This window comes from Hylaeus volcanicus, chromosome 1, assembly GCF_026283585.1.
Source record: "Hylaeus volcanicus isolate JK05 chromosome 1, UHH_iyHylVolc1.0_haploid, whole genome shotgun sequence".
Classification (NCBI taxonomy): domain Eukaryota; kingdom Metazoa; phylum Arthropoda; class Insecta; order Hymenoptera; family Colletidae; genus Hylaeus; species Hylaeus volcanicus.
The window spans coordinates 32,240,430-32,255,328 of record NC_071976.1 but is presented as its reverse complement, the minus strand read 5'-3'; the positions used below and the strand labels follow the sequence as shown (position 1 = coordinate 32,255,328).

The 14,899-nt window shown below is 47.7% G+C and overlaps 1 protein-coding gene across 1 annotated transcript in view; it reads right to left on the bottom strand.

The window, feature by feature from the left end:
- LOC128875866 (tyramine receptor 1) overlaps positions 1–13,671 on the bottom strand; it is a 40,702-nt gene extending 27,031 nt beyond the window's left edge. Inside the window, exon 1 of the mRNA XM_054121817.1 lies at positions 13,511–13,671. The gene's annotated coding sequence lies outside the window, so the exon portion shown is untranslated. The remainder of the gene's footprint in view (positions 1–13,510) is intronic.
- Positions 13,672–14,899: the final 1,228 nt, after the last annotated feature.

Here is a 14,899-nt window from a genome sequence, read left to right as displayed (position 1 = left end):
GCTCGCAACTCTTTCGAGGCTCGTTTCTCAAACATATTTACTCGTGAATGTACACACGTGCCAGATATCGAGGGGTACCGATGCACTTTACCGAAATTCTTCTACCAAAATCTAGAGACGCGAACGACGTCAACGACGCTCGCGTACGTTGGAATATTTTCCACGGAAAATACCGCGGAGAGCGCAGTTTACTTATATCAGTGATACTTGAAACTCTCGCGATAACGATATTTAACTTTAACTCGTATCCCGTTGTATCCTACAGCTATATTCGCAAGAATTTCGAGTCGCGATTAACCCAGGGTACGAGAACCTCGAGGATTCCCAACTCTTCGCGTGAGAGCTACGACACGTTCTCGTACAGACGCTCCGAATGGATGAAACAAAGCTGGACTATTTTCATTCTACTAGATAACTCTGAATCATCTTTTCCGCGAATGTCAGCCACAGTGCACGGCAACAGGGTGGCAATTTGCCAAAATCCAAGCCCTACGGGAATTGCTAGGTCCGCGAACCTAGGCCAAATGTTTCGACGTATGAACTATTGTCTACCAGAGAAAGTGGCCGAGTTTCGTAAACAGAAGCCTCGAGGCGTGGCTTCTCGCATACGTTTTGGAATCTAGAGTACACGCTCGCAAATAGTTTTCTCTCCGAGTAATCTGCATTCGCGAGAGAACCAACCTGCCAGCACCAACAAACTAACCTCCATAAATTCGTGTCGTCGATGATCCCTCAAAACCCACCAGAGATACAAGAAAGTCTCCGCTTTCGAATACCGCATTTTTAACAACGTCGAATCTCTACGCGTTTTGCGAAATAAAGTCTGTCCTTTTAAAGTAGCTACAGTGGGACAACTCTCGCGGGACACTCATCCATTGCCCGTTCAGCATATCGAGATACACGAATAGTATTCTCTATTTTCTAATATCAACTGCTCGAGATTTGTAGCGTTCGCTGTCCTCGATTCATAGCCTGTCAGTCGGATCTCGGTCCAAACGTAATGGCCAAGGAATAGACGAACGAACGAGCCGACTTCCCGCCAAATCCTCTTCCGTTTCGTTTCTCCGTCGAATTTCACTCCAGGAGCGCGAGTATATGCCTCCTAGCTGTCGATACAATTTTTCACCTAACCGGCGCACAATTTTTCGACCGATCGACCGTGTATCTAAACAAAACAGACGGTTACGGCCGAGCCTCGTATTTCCTCGGTCCGCACATAAAGGAGTTCGACGAGCGTTTTACGTCTGAATATTACGGTTTATAGATTTTCGCCGTCTTCCTAACGAAATTCCTGTCGGTGGTGCATGTTAGCAGCCGGGTAAATCATCCTCCATCCTTTTAGCAATATATATATTTCCCGCATAGTTTATATTCATGGAGCAAGTCGAAGAAGCACGTTTCGAAGCAGTTCGCAAAGGAGGATCGTTACTTCCCTCGCTGTTACGGAAAAAGCTTTACGAGACTTTTAGGAAAATTGAAAATTAGAATGTAAAGTTCCATCGAATTAAATCAAATTCCTTCGCCCTCGCACCGTTGGAATATCTGAAACTCGCATCTGTCGCGACTTTCGAGACACTGTTGTTTGCGAAAGATTGTTCATCTCTTACGGGAATAGTTATCGAATATTTTACGGTTTCGAAAGTAGTTAAAACGGGACACGTAAAAAAAAAAAAGAACAGGCACTGTTGTTTTACGACATCCTCGTAAATTTGAAAAAGCGAACGATCGCTTGAATAAACGCTTCGTTACCGAGTCGCTTGGCACGCGAGAGGCGTGATTCTGTTTCTGGCCGTGACTCGCTGTGAATTGTTCAAATCGGTATTCCATTTCGCAGGTGGAAAACATTAAAATCGAATTGGTTCGACCGCGCTCCGTGTCCGGCACGTATTCCCGTTGCGCCACTCAGAAATCAGCGCGAAACGAATACACTGAATTCACCGCAAACGCGACGAAACAGAGGGAAAACGATTGTTCCCGGGTTTCTTCATAATTAAAACCGGCACTGGTCGGGACCTGCGTTGCTTAAACAATAGTTTCATTGCGCGGAGAAGCGGGAGAATTCGCATTTCGCATTTACCGCGCTCCAACGTTGGGATGATCGAAAAAGAATTTTTAACGCGACCGTGAAGGTACAGTCTTATGCTAACCGAAGGCTAACCAGGTAGCGCGATGCGTTTCTCGTTACCGTTCGCCGTCTGACAAATCCCAGCGCTGTAACTCCGGACGGCCGACATTGACGATCCATTACTTGTATATGTACTACTTGTGCCTGACAAATCCCCCGGCTATACCGTGACTACTTAATGTCCGATACACGCCTTGTTAACCATAGTTACTCGATTCGAGCAGCTACATCCAAGCGCGAGGAATCGATGATCGTTGACGATCGATCTTTTCTACAAAAATATTGTCACGCTTGCAATCGCGCGCTATCCGTCGATTTGTCACTCGCGTGACAGACGAGAGAACGCGTCGAAGGATCGTATCGAGAAAAATTGATTAGCCGAGAAACCGATTTATCGGAATATCTTTTTCGGAAAAACAAGAAGCACTGTAATTGGATGACGCAACCGAAAGAAATGTTTGCAACGTCACTTTTTAACGTGCGCTTCCATAAAATACCGACGGATGGAAGACTTTATTCGCTCTCTTACATCGAAGACGAATTCGGAGAAAATTCAATCTACGTTTTCCTATCTAACGGGAAACAGCTGACGCTGGAACTTTGTCGAAGGTCCTCGCCACTTGTAAAGTTGACCCATGCTTTCCATTATAAAGTTTCGAAGCGGCTTGATCCTCGTAGCCATCGATTCCACCTCGCCTATGAACTTACTAGCCGCGACTCGAATGATAACATCGTTAAAAGACTTTCTCCGGACGGCAGATGAAAGAAAAACGCGTGTCAATTACGCGAAACGCGGAACGCGAAAGGATTACGATTAAAATTGAACGTAGCGTAAGAAGGAAAGAAAGAAACTAGAGAAACAAAGATGAGGGAACGCGATCGCGGGCACTCAAAGGTGTTCGCTCGAAAGCGATGCACTCCGGTAATTAAAATGGTAATTCCGGTAATGACGCGTTCCTGTTAACGCATCTCGTCGATTGCGTCGTCGTTATTACGTTAAAAAACAAGATCGCGATACGAGACGGAACAGATTCAGATATCGCAGAGAAATCAAACACCATCGACCGTAGATCTAGTTTAACGTCGGTACTTTGACGTAAGACGATAGATTGCGTTCACCGTGGCAATCGTACGTATCGAGATTTACGAGCTACGAGAAATTCGTAGGATGAACGGTGCTTACGTTTCTCGGGAATAACGATTTATATTTTCGTTGCGTGGAGCTTATCTCGAGCGAAGTTCGCGACACGACGATAGATGCCGACCTTCTTAGGAACCAGTCAGAACTCTGAATGGCTATTAATCCAGAGGAACTTAAGCAAGTGGCGCTAAAACGACCGAGCGAACTGTAAAGGTGGCCCATTTCGAAAAGCGAGAACAATCGGCACGAAATGGTAAGAGTAGTTACACGGTATTTCAGCTCCATCGCTTTTACGGAGAACATGGAACTAGCGACCGCGCGCTTGTCGGAGCTCTTCCTGCTGCATTTTTACAGCAGCCGGGATGCACGCGTCGTCTATTCTCTCCCTTATGCACACCGGCAATGCGCCTATAAAGCAAAACGTACTTCAACGAATGAACGGAGCACCTTATAAAGTTAAAAGTTCACCGCCTTCGAGGCAAGAAAAATAGCACCGCTGGTAAATAAAATCCTGTCAAGGGCGGAACTCAACCTGTCCCCCTCCGATCTTAACCTACATTTGCGGGATGGTTGTTATTTATGAAATATTAAGCGTAATTACTTAATACCTGTACAGGTAGAAATAATTAAGGTAACGCGCCTCGTTATACAGGCGATGGATAGTCTACGCAACAACTGACTTTCTACTCGATACGTGTATTCTCTTCTAAACAACACCTACACCGTCGCATTGAAAGAACACCGACCACGGTATTCGGACAGGTGACATTTGTCGCGAGGATTCGCCGACGTGCACAGGTTTGCTCGTCCGAATCACGATTTAAAGTGTACCATCGTTTCATTCGACGAGGTATCCTAAGAATGAAAGCGACGTCGGGCGTCGTCCAAATTTCTCGTCGGAGAGAAACAAGCCTCGTGTCGTCATCGTGTTTTCAAGAAAGAAAGACCTCCTGTCGCTTCTCAGGGCAAACGAAATTATACAAAGATAATTTAATCCGGTTGACGGGCTGCAGCGGCAGCTGGACCGAGCTCCTTCGCTTTGGCAATAAAAATTCGAATCTGCGATCGCCGTGTAAAGCTCGAGAAGAGGAAAAAAAGGTGGAAGGCTCGTCGCGCGCGTTTGAAAATTCGCGTTCGCACGGTCTACCCGACGGAACTCGACGTTTATCACCGTTTCACCGTGATGAGCGAAATAATTAATTTCCGTGCCATTAATTTCACAAAGTATCCTCGTAATCTCACGCGCACGCGAGCTATTTCGTATTCCATAATTCTCTGTGGAAAGTATTTCATAATGGAGCGAACGCGTCGCGCGGGAATCAGCTTTTCCACCGGTACGAGTCGCACTCTGCGTCGACCGCGTACGGTGGTATGCGGAAAAAGTCGAGACGACAAAAATCGAAACACGTCCGCCATTGAAATGGGAAGAGGCTTGTCCGTCGGAGGAAAAGTTACCAAAATCGTCCCGTTTAATATATTTTAGAGTGGACGGTCTTTTTCCTCGTACGAATAGCGACGGATTCGAGCGAGGAAACTCGAGATTGGTTTTAGTTTGAAACCGCGACACTGGCAGCGAAGAGCAGACCTCAGGGGTGAAAACGTAACGTCGATACCAGAGTAGACGTAACAAAGAGTCTCGAGGTGATGCTCGAGCGACGAGCGTCGATCTGAAAATGACGTAGACGACGAATAATCCAGGCCGTTTCGCAGCTCTTTAATTACATAAAGGCCTTTGCTATCGTCGGGAAAAGGACGTGGAGCTGAGCAGAAACATCTCGTGGCTCGAGTCCAAAGCGTCGATTTACAAACACCCGTCGCTGGAAGGTTAGGCGCAATTTAACTTTGACCCATCGGCTGTGAGAAGAAAGAGAAGACGCGACTCGGGAAGTACCGTAACACAGCCATGAACGTACACTTTTGCTGGACAACCGTGCCTCGATACATTCATCTTGAGCGTTCGTTGTTCTATCGAACTTTGTCATGAAAATGACGAACGTTCTATTCGTAACGACGACGGTGACCGAGTCTCGTCTACTGCTGCCTCCCCCTTTGAGCTGTAAAACTTTTGCATGCAACACTTTTCGCTATTTAGAGCCGCGCTTCTTGAAGTTTTTTACTCGAGACCCTATTCCGCGAGACGAAATTGTTGGCGACATACCGTTTTACGAAATATACGGAAACTGCGAGTCCAACCAGTTTCGTTCCGTTGTCTTTGGAAGTTAACGAATGAAATTAGCGTGGGCGCGTAAATGAACCGGCAAGCTACAAGTTAAACTGCCAGGACGTACACGGGCACACATGGTCGGGCACGTGTTCTGACGAAGTTAAAGCGTCGAGTTATTATCAGGAAAGTTCGGTATTTAAGTTAACGGAGGAGTTTGCGTCTAATTGTATCGGCAAATTTCCGGCGCGCAGCGCGTCGACGTCGATCCCGTAAGAATCGATCGACCCGTCCTCGATCGCTTCGCGCCGTGATTCGAAGAAGACAACGAACCGGGTACGGCACCGCGTCGTTCCCGAATAACATCGAAAACGAGAGGATCAACCAAGAGGAACACGATGTACAACGGTTAACCGTGTCCGTAAGTCGGATACAACGCGGAAGTACAATGCAACGCAAAGTTTTGCGGACAAATTAATGTTTCCTTTACATATGTAAACTGCGTCTGGTTGGCAGATAAGCGTCGCGAACGTTCCACCGGCCGCGGGATGAACTTTTCATCGTGACTTTTCATAGCGATATTTCGATGCTCGACGCTGCCTCGCTACGGGGTGCCAACGCGTGGTCTTCTTCTTCAGCGGTCGATCGAGAACAGGGAAACAATAGAAAACCAATGTTCGTACAATAGACACTCTAAAGGGCGATTTAGAAGCAACGTCACTGTCCGCGGCTGCGACGTTTTAATCTCTACTCTTTACCGTGGAATGGTAAACAAGATTAACAAATATCATTTTATTCGCTTGAAATTTGGATGCGAAGTAGCTGTACGAAATCGCGTCATTATGGACCGCTAGCGTTTCGAGTACGTTGCGCGCTTTCTGCGGAAATTCAATCAAACCTGAACTATCGATCTTTCCGCATTCTTCCATTGTTGCATCCAGCAGGAAAGTATACTTTGAAAATATTTTAGGAATTGAATCAGTCGATACAGATTGAATATCGCGATTCATTTCCGACCGATTAAGCACTCGGGAAAATGGAACGCGATTTGTGTTCGGTTCTCCTGGAAGCTAAATTCCCGATTGAGGGCGGCTTTTTCGTCGATAATGAGATCTCCAGGCAGCGAACCTGACATTTTCCCTCCGATGGAGATAATGGCAAACGGAATAGGTTCGCAACATTTTCGGTTTGCCGCGTCTCTTCGTGGATGGATCGATTTTCCGCGATCCCGTTTCGAACGGGTAATTTTCCGTCGTATTGTCGTAACCACCGCGCGAATCGATTTCCCTCGCGGCCGTTTCGTCCTCGATCCGAAAACGATAGATCGAGGAACCGCGTCGTTACGAAAGAAAAAAGCGTCCGGTGAATCGTTGCTAAGACAGCCGCGACGTTGTAAGAGATTTTTCGCTCGATGAAAGCGAAGCGCGACCGCGATAGAAGGCTCGCTTCCAGTCGATCAGCTTCACACCGTTCCACCTCTGGCAATTTTTGAAGAACGTGTTATCACCAACCGAGCACATACTTCCGCGTTTGCGTAAAATTACGTCGAGCTTCGCGCTCGATCCCACGTAAAAGAATTCAATGAAAATTCGGCCCTGGACGAAGGAAACAGATCCTAAATGACAAGCGAGCGATACGAGTCTCTCTTTAGAACAAAGGATCGATTAACCACTCAACGCGCGTTAGCTGCGAAATTTCGTAGCGGCTATAGAGTAATACGTAAACGTATGAAACACGGAACTGCATGAATATTCAAAGCATATCACTATCCGCGTATAGTATATTATTTGTTGCAGCATTTGTTTACTTTTCATTGTTTTGCCGGGTTTATTTGTACCGCTCCGTGTCTGCGACGGTATGTATCTACAAATTTAATCCGCCGCGGGCTTTAGCTAACAATGAATCGTCATTAGTTACTCGTTACCGTCGACATGCTTTTTACAACTGTTCCGATGGCAGACAACCCATCGCTATTTCTCTATCGCGCGATGCGCGACTTATCCAACGACGAATGGAGCTCGAGTTGATATAAAAAATATAGCGACAGAAACTAGATGTTACCAACATTTTACCGATTCACTCGCACCATCCGTGGAGCGTTAACCAGGCGGTGCACGCAGGCATGTTTAATTAAAAGAAACCACGGTCTAATCGAGTTTGACGGGGTTTTCGTGTCCTTCGTCGCTCTTCGCACTCTGATTAATCATGTCACGTGCACCTTCGTCACGCTCAATTGAAACCCGAAAGCAGGCTGGATTATAGTCTTAAAGTAAGCCGCGGGAATCTTGCATCGGGGTGCACCGCCGCATTTACGATCGTTTCGTCAAAAGACAGAGACGAGAGAAAGAGAGATGAGGGTAGAACTGTCGAGCGACTTTTAATCAACCTTCGGGGGGAACAGCCATTTAACAACGCCGTGTTACCAGCTGCTCCCTGAAAATTAACTTCACGTTATCGCGCAAAGAAAGCGGACGTTCAATATCCGAAAAATGGACCGTTAAAACCGAGGAACAGGGAGCGCAGCTTCCGCCTCGATCGCTCGCCCAAGAGGACGAAGCGAACGATCGAGTCGATTCGTCGCGCGCGATCCTAAATCGTTGCGTGGAAAAATAAAAGCGTCATTTAATTTCTGGGACTAAAGTTCCTTAACCGTGTAATCACGTGTTTCACTTTTATGGCTTGTCCACAGGGAAGATCGCAGAGAGGGTAGGTGCGAATGCACTATTACCCTGTAATTGCCTGCCGTTACGTGAAATTTATGCGACCGCTTGTTGAGTTAGGGAGGGCTGCGTCAGCCATCGTTTGCATACCCGACACTGCCAACGAATCGAGAAGAATGGAGTCACCATTCGGCAACAACGAATTGACCTTTTCTTTGAAATCTACTCTCAAAGCACCGAGATCGATCGACACGTTAGAATGTAAATAATACGCAACATAACATTTTTTACGATTACGTGGTCCCGTAACCGATAGTCGGCGAATCAATTTCCGTGCAATCGACGCTTCGGATAATTAACGTTCTACCACACTTATCTCTCCATTTAAATCTTTTGCTTGTTCGGTATACCGCTTTAACCGTAACGATTGTTTAAATAACAATGTAGCGTTTCCTTTCGAAGGCAGTCTTTGATACTTGACCGTTTTACGATTCCTTTTTCTTAAATCAATTCCCGGATAATCCGAACGATGAAACGATCTCAAAAGTAATTCGCGGTAAACGAAATTAGTCTCGTTTCTTTGGACGAACGCAACGATTCAGCTCGAGATCCTTCGGCAAACTTGCCCGAAGGAAGACAAAGGGAACGAGGAAAAGACGAATAAAGACGCGTTTCGTTCGAGAGAACAAATATTTACAGTCTGAGTTACGTTCGCTGTCCTCCCACCGAGGAGCCTAACAAGAAAATATTAATTCTGATTCGTCTTTTGTGAATCTGAACCGTGGCCAGGCACGTTCGCGATTTCGTTAGGGTCGTTAGAATCGAACGGACCATTCGTTGTACGTATTTATTTTGCGCTGTTTACGCGAGCCTGAATGAGAATCAACGGTACGGAAGTGGTTGCGCCGGAGTACAATCGACGATCTATCAGCAGTCGATGAGACACTTCAGTTACCACTCACCTTATTAAAGCTACTTTAACCGACGCAAAACACGACACTATTTACGTCCTTCTTTCTCGGGACATTTAACAGAGCGCGTCTCGTTACGTAAATAACACCAGATATCTAGCGGTTCGCGACTTGGACGCGTTCGAAGCTTCGATCGTCGATTGAAAAATGTTTTCCCTTTCGCGGGCAAGCTCTGCTCAGGTATTCCTCGAGTTCCTCTTCGAGACGATCGTTGGAACGACAAGGAAAACGAAAAGGCAATTTCTCAGTGTCGCGAAAGTATGGCGCAAACTCCGCCAAACGAAAACGTTAGTAAATTTCATATCGGTGGGTGTGCGGGTAACCGAAAGACCAAGTTTACAGACCGAGGGGAAAATGATCCGTGCAAACGCCGGGATTTTCTCTCCGAGTGTAGCGGTACGGCGTTGCGCAAACAAGCAATATAAACTGTGAGCCCTTTCGCGCGCACGAATACCGACCATCCGTCCGAGCTGACTATCCGCGCGCGACCGTCCGCGAATAATAGAACGAAAATGAGAATTCGAGGCGAATTACCAGGGTATCGATCAAACGCGACCGGATTTCTCATCTCGCGTGAGCCAACACGCGGAGGCTGGAGAAGCATCGCGGGTCGATTTTTAAAGAATCGCCTCGGCTAGCGATATTTACGCGTCTCCGGCGGGTGCTCCTACACGATCGGTTATTTATAAAGCCGTTCACGATAATCAATAACCTATGCCGCTCTCCCTGCACAGCGAAAATTCACCAACACCTCGAACACTTGCAAAACCCTCCCTCGAACGATTGAACCCGTGGGGTGGAGAATATTTTATCGAGAGAGATGGGAAAGAGAGAGAGCAAGAGACATGCCATGTAAAACAGAAAAATTCATTCAGAGATTCGCGAAGCGTATCGGGCGAGAAACGGTATCGAAACTTTCCTATCGTAGATCGTGAAATCCCACTTTAGCAGTTTAACCGCCGCTCGGGAGCAATGTTTATTAAATACTAACGCGGCGGATGCACGAATCCGGATACCACGGGGATTGCAGACGACGCGCTGGTTGGGGGAATTAGTTTGACCCGTTCGCAAACGGTCCTGTTTAATCAAATTCTTTAAATAAATAATCGTGTTTTTCCCGTGCGTCCCACTCTTTCATCCTCGCTAAACGAAATGCGAACGATGGTATTTAAAATAAAGCGTACTTAAAAGTGCAGGCGCGAGAGTCGAAGAGACGAGAAACGGGATGACACGACGGGGTGCTAGGCAAATAGAGGCGACGCTCGCGAGATGGGAATTCGCGAAAGAGTATCGAAGGCGAAATGCGACGGTTCTTTCGTCGATGTCGCGGCATTCCTGTCCGCCCGGTGAAATTGAAAGCGAAATGCGCGAACCGGGGAAACGTCTCGCATCGGTTGAAAACTGCTTCTCCCCTAACGAAGCGACAGCGCACAACTGAACTTTGTTTCGCCGCGGAGCGGAATACAGGACCGACCGGCCAACCGAAAAGTATCTCCTCTTTCTGTACCATTAATCCGGTCGCGCGGCATAAAGCCTGCGCGCGAGTGACATACAAGAATAGCTACAGGAATCCTCCTAACGAGACAAGACGGGACGAGCATTATTTCCTGTCGGCGAAAAATATTCCGAGCCGTAACAATGAAATATCTATTCTGCGCCGCGCCCGAGATACTCTCGCGAGTTCCTGTACCATAGCTGCTGAAGCGTAACGAAGCAAAAAAGGAAAACAGCAAGACGTTGTTTTCTGGACATTTGTTACTTTATTTTCCCTTCGTTTTATTCAACCAATTCTGTTTCCTTCCGAACGAAGCGACGCGATTCACGCACCTAAGAGGCAAACAAAACGCGAGAGAAATTTATTTCGAAATTTCCCGCTCCGATTGCGAATCGTGCCCGATCCGAACCGGCCTGATTACTTCCAATACCGTTAATCTAGATCCCGTAATACCGCAGTCTTCGCGGTTGGAACGTCACAGCGGTAGAGATCGAGGTTGGATAGTTTACAGGAACGCTGACAACACCACGGGTGTTCTACTTCCTTATCTATTTTTCCGTCATTTTTACCGACGATAACGCCCCTTTATGCCCATTATGTAGCATCGGCGCTACGTTACTCGTCCCGAACAACCGTTTGGTTTTTATTGTAACGTTGCGTTCACCGAAACGGTCTGTTTACTTTATGCGAGTGAACTGGTACTAGCGGTACTCGTCGTGAATATGGATCCGCGTTCTTTAACGAGTTTTAAGCGGTTCGCGAATTCGATTGGTTCGAAACGCCCCGAATCGTCCAGGCCATATTCACGATCAAGTTACCCCTTCGAAGGATATTTTCCCAGTTGTACTTAGAACCTATAAAACATTTACGTAAGAAACTTGCACGAATCAAAGGAGACGAAACTTTTTGTATAGTACCTCTGGAACCAATCGAATGAAACCAATGCTCTCTACCGATCGAATAAATACTTCAACTTTTCAACGAGTTCTGTTCCCTTCGTTTCACTATTAACTTTGCCTTTATACCAGAGTTTCCTCAACCCGAAGGGAGAAAATACTCGTTCCCTATGGGAAATAATACAACCATTCGCAAAGGAATCGGAGACAAATATCTTTTCAACGAAAGGTACTCGGAGTTTGTCGCGTGGGCCGCTGTAATTAAGGAGCCGAGAGAAATCGCTACGAGAGCTTCGAATCATCGAATTTATATGAATTTTACTTGTTGAAGTGTAGGTCGACTAGACTCGACCAACGTGTCTTCGAAGAGTCTGCGTTTTCCCGACGTAAAATCAAAGGTAACCGCAAACGATCCAAACGTTCAAACGAAATAATATTCCGATGTGCACTTTATCCGCAAAAAAGTTCAAAGGCTTTGGCTAATTTTTGGTTTCCCTAGTGGCTTAACCCCTGAACGGGATCTGCTTTGGGACTCGGCTAACCACGCAGAAGCGCAAAAGCGAGGTTTAAACAAGCAACCTTTAAATCTTCAAACGAAGAGAAGATCGGTTAGCAAGGAAGCGAGGCGAGCCGTCTCTCGCGCGTGCGGCGCGTTCATCAAAAGCTCTCTCTGTATCCGCTGGAAATCCGGCGTTCATTCCTTTCGCGCTTCTTTGATCTTCGACACAGACCCAGAACACACACTAAACGACCTTAATTATTTCACACGTAGTCCCGGACCGCGCACAGAAAACCACCCCAACGATACGACGATAAGGGGAGATCGCAAACTGCCCGAAGACCCACTTCGTACACTCGACCGAAAAGTATCCGAACCTTCGACCCTCGACCCCCCCCACCCCACTCTTGGCGACATCGCGAAGACCCTCCGAAGGCGAATAACGCTTGAAACGGACAAGATCTCGTTGGAAAACCTCGACGCATTAACGAATCACGCGCTCTTCGGATCGTCAACATCGAACGGGATTGAGAAACTCGACGGTGACTCGCGATCGAAGGGAGTCTATAAAACGACGGTTCCGCTTCGGCAGAAAGGAGGACGCACCGACCGAAGATGCATCTGGCTCCTACGATAATAACTTCCTCCCTCGAGTCCCGGTTCGTTTTCTTTCTTTTTTTATAATTAATCGATAACCGGTCGACGATTGCACGTCACCCCCAGCAAAGATCTGGGAACAACGAAGAAACGAGTGACCGCGATGGAATTCAACTTTTTCAGAATGGTTTGTCTTAAAATGATCGGTTAAAGGGGCGTCTCGACGGTCTTGGTCCCAAAGCAAATACTGCCAATAGTTTGCGAAAGACCTCGATAGTTTTATAGGGCACACTTCGATCGTTTCTCTATCGCACTTGGGAATCGTATCCCAATTGCGGAAGCGTAGATAGTAAAAATGATTTCTCGACTTTCTCGTGAAATTTTGTTTACCCACGTGTACGTTGTGTTATTTTTCGTAAAAGCCAATCGAACGTTCGCTCGGAAAACTCCCTCGTATCTCCGATAGCGTTCAGGATGGCACCAGAGGGGCGAATCATTCACGGACAGTTTCAACTCTTAAACTCTCTTTGCACTGTAGATAAAACGAAATACATGGCACTCAATTTAGCTTGGTCCGGGAAGCTTGGAAAATTTATTCGGGATCCGAGTCACGTACTTGGTCGAATGTTGGCCGTAAACCTCACGAGATCATGAAAGATCGGATACAATCGGAAGAGACAAACTGTGAAAAATCGAGGGAAACTTGTCACTGTCGCCACGACTAGGGGTCCGTTTATTCGTCGAACGATCGCACGATACCGCACAAAATCGTAGACGATCGCGAAGAGGGTGATCCCCACGAGACGGAGATTCATCTCGCGAGACGCGATCTATCCGTCCGAGGACACGTTCCGTTTCAGCGAAGGAACGCGATGGCAACGCGCGAGAATCACACAACCAGCAGCCGGCGGACGCGCCGGTAAATGGAAACGGTTTCTCGGAGAATGATAATGAATCTCGCGTACCTGAGATCGGTGGATCGGTGGTGCAGGGCGCGGCGGCATGGTCCCGTCGCAACACAGCGCCGTTCGACGAGCACTGAGCAGCTATTCTGCGCCAACAGGGTTGCGTCGACGTCGAAAAGACGTGAACGGTCGCCTCTCGCCCCTTCCTACCCGACGGTCTGCCACCACCCCGCGTACTACCGACGCCACTCTTCGGGCTACTCTCACACGTATCTCACCATCATCCCCCGCGCCGCTCGTCCTTCTTCCTTGCACAGGCCAGCATCCGCTTGCACTCTTTCCTGCTTCCACCCGCTGTCTACGGCGTCGTTACGTCCTCGAGGCTCTGCCACCCCCGCGGCACATGCGCGGATCCCCCCGTCCAACAAAACTCTCCTCGTAGAGCTGTCAGAATTGGGAAAAACGGGCCGGGGGACAAGGAAGAGGCCACGGGGATGGGGGTGGGGGTGATCCGGAGGGCGGTGTTTTCTGAAAAACGTATGTTCTCTCTTTCTGTTTCCCTTTCTCCCTCGCTCCCCGTTACTTTCATCTCTGCTTCCGTATTTCCTTTTTAACTCATCTCTATCCGTATACCTCGCTCCATATCCTTCTCGCTTCGTTGTCTATCTCCACGTCTTCCAGCGAACGGGCTACGTTTTTGTCTTCCCGTGACACGCGACGTCGAACTACCATCTCTAAAATGCGTGGGAAATCTCCCCCACCCCTCGCCAGACCCGCTCCCCGGCATCGTCCAAGTTTAATTCGATGAGTCTTCTATTTGCTTGCGCTTCTGTCTCCGGCAAGGATTTCCGGAGGCTTTTGTTGGCCGCTGGCGGTCGCGGACTAGAATACGCGACGATTCGACACGGTTTTACCGCTTCTGTTTTCCCGCTTCTACGTTCCGCCATTCTTTACCTTCGTCAATTATGCGCGCGCTGTCGGTTATGAAATGCAACTTTTGCTACGTCTGCCCGCCGCGCTCCAAGTCCCCCAAAAGACCGGATGGTTTTCTCGGTGGATGATCGCGACCAGAGCTCACCGAGAAGAACGCTTCGCCTTTTGAATGTTCCGTGGCCAACGATAGACGCCGCGGTAGGAAATAATGACCTGTAAAAGCAAACGAGAGAATCTTCGATGCGAATAGCTGACAAGATGTTTTTCGAAATCGCGAAGAAAAGAATTCTTCGGCGAATGGAACTGTCCGTGCAGACCTTAATTCGCTGACCGCAACAACGAGGATTATATCGATCGTGTTCCGGTCTCGAAGTATCGCGATTTTCTTGCGCCGCTCTCTTACGAGAACGTCGCTATAACGCTGGAAGCATTACTCTCGTTGACGATTCTTCGGAAATGTCTTTAGTAATAAATTATATTGCCCCGCTGTCGTTACGCGAGGCAAGGTACAGGCGC